General features: G+C 37.0%; 1 non-coding gene across 1 annotated transcript; it reads right to left on the bottom strand.

The window, feature by feature from the left end:
• Positions 1-1183: 1183 nt before the first annotated feature.
• Positions 1184-1380, bottom strand: LOC128126470 (U2 spliceosomal RNA). The gene has a single exon (XR_008224467.1). It is a non-coding gene; the product is annotated as a U2 spliceosomal RNA (small nuclear RNA).
• Between the last annotated feature and the right edge of the window lie 1197 nt (positions 1381-2577).

The raw sequence follows: 2577 nt of genomic DNA, 5'->3' as shown, positions 1-2577 counted from the left end.
ATAATCATACAAGTTGATGATAAGCTGGACCGAAGAAAAAAAAACATGTGATGGTTTCGAAGAACAAAAATCCCTCAATGTCGTTAACGTCGTAGATAGTTTTGTTTAACATGAGGAGAAGTCCAATTACAATATGTTGGTGGAATTGTTGATATAGAAAAAAGAAAATGTAGTTTGTTTATGTATATATCAGTGAGTGTTCCCACATTGGTGTTTGAAGGATTCCAAGACGAATTTATAGATCCATCTTGTAGAGGGTTCATCACCGGGCCTGGTAACGTTTGCCTGTAACCCAAGTGGGGGTATCAAAGTGGGTTGGATTATGATTTGGTCCAGTTTGGTTGGGTCTGGTGGTGTGTAACTTGACTTGCCCGTTCCAAGTCGAGAGTTGGTTCAAGTGGCTTGAGCGAAGGCTTTGGGTCTCTTGGAACCTAGAGAAGGGGGCAATGCGTTAGGCTGGCTTCACAGAGCTGCGACAACCCCTCGCTTCTGACAGTGGAAGGATTACAAGTCTTGGCTCTTCAGGCCTATATTGCCGACTAGTCCGACTCAGATGGACACCCAATTTTTACTTCAAACATTTTTTGTTTGTCAGAGTGATAATAAACCTTGTTTTGTTTCATCTCCGGAAGAAAAATATATATCATTAAAAGCAACTGGTTTTTGAGTCTCTTGTTAGTTACCGTATTTGTAACATGAAAGAAATCCATAAAAAGCCAGGTCCATGGTGGAAATTATATATGGGAGTGGGTTCACATGAGACAGCAAAGACTTTGAAATCTTTAAGCCTTTTAAAGTCTAAAAGTTAAGTCAAATCTATGAACATTGACCTGAGCATTGCGCCAGGCAATCCAAAGTGTGGGGTAGCAGGATGTAGTTATACAGATTCATAATAAGTTGGACTAGAAAGAAACCATTTCGTTGTAGATAGTTTTGTTTGACATGAGCAGAAGTTCAATTACAGTAAGTTGGTTTAACTGTTAGTTAAAAAGAAAATTTTAGTTAGTTTCTGAGTGTTCCCACATTGGTGTGTCAAGAATTCCCAAGACGATTTTATAAATCTATCTTGTAGTGAGTGTTCCCACATGGTTGAAATTAGGGGAGTGGGTTTCATCTTTCTGGCACTCTGTTAACTAGTAACTAGTTTCTGCTGGATTGAGTCTAAAAGTTGAACTGAGTATTGGAGGGGTGCGCCGGGCCTTGGCTGTAGTGTAAGACCAAGGCGACGCATGAAGAACCCCAGCAGCAAGCTACTGTAACGGGCCTTCCCCCATAAAAAATAAGATTAATATCGAGTGGGCCGATGGCCCACATATCAGATATTAAACTGATAAGAACAGATACTACACTTGATCTTAGCCAAAAGGCCGAGAAAGGTATGCTTCTTACTGCTGTGGGCTTCCCCTTTTGTACTCGCCTCCCTCTTGCCTGCTTCCTTCATTCACCCGATGTGGGAATTCGGATGCATAACTCACACTTTCACTGCCATCTCCCTCCTTCCTAACAAAAACAAACTTCAATGGAGTATTATTCTTTTACTTCTTTACTTTCTCTATATATATATTCAAATCAAACTTACACTCTACTACTGCATATGCATATGTGTTTATGATTGCATTGCTTTTTCTGTAGTTTAAATTCACTCAATGCCAACAAACAAAACAACTTCATTTCTTGTTGTGATGTTCATAATTACTGATCAGTTACAAATGACTCCTTCCACTCATGTATATACCTACTCTCCATTTAGTTTTATACTATCACATATCTAGCTATTAACTAAATTTATAACCAAACACAATAACTAATGGACAAACTCAAACTAATCAGATAACTCCAACTTGTTAAAATCCCTTCTATATATCAAAATATATAGATGTGTTTTTAATCAACATATAACCCTTTTAACTTGTTTTGCTGATAAAAATCACATAATATAACTTGAAACCATATAATTTTATAATCTAACACATTAATTTCTTATTCGTTTAAAAACCAGACATAAATTATTTTCCGAGCAACCGTTACGTTTCTTCGTCACGTCGTCCTGTGCTTCCCAGGTAACATTCAACCTTACATTATGCTTCCCGTAAGTCTTCACTGTTCCTTTCAAAGATACTATCCGCTTTTTCAACCAACATGTCCCGCTCTTCTCATCGGCTTGCTATTTGTCATTGGTGGTATCACACTATCTTCACCTCCTAACATCTTACAATCACTTCCGATTCGATTCTAACATTTATGGGATGACTTTTAATGATCTAAACCTGAACAGATGTATTTAGATTAAAAATATTAATATGCTTACACACATCATCCATATCCTAGTAACATTATATTCAAATTTAGTCAACGGATGAAAATGAAAAATCCATATTCAACAATCAAAACTCAATAGTCATTTTTTTTCCATTTCTGATGTTTATTTTTCATTTGAAGGGACATAAGGTGCTATAATCCATGTTCTAACATCATCACACCACCACTTAAGCCATTGATTTCAAGTAGTGGATATCAAGAGGTGAGTCTCCATTTCTGATGTTTATTTTTCATTTGAAGGGACATAAGGTGCTATAA

Source organism: Lactuca sativa, chromosome 5 (genome assembly GCF_002870075.4).
Source record: "Lactuca sativa cultivar Salinas chromosome 5, Lsat_Salinas_v11, whole genome shotgun sequence".
Taxonomy (NCBI): Eukaryota; Viridiplantae; Streptophyta; class Magnoliopsida; order Asterales; family Asteraceae; genus Lactuca; species Lactuca sativa.
The sequence above is the reverse complement of the archived record's forward strand: the minus strand, read 5'-3'. Positions and strand labels throughout refer to the sequence as shown.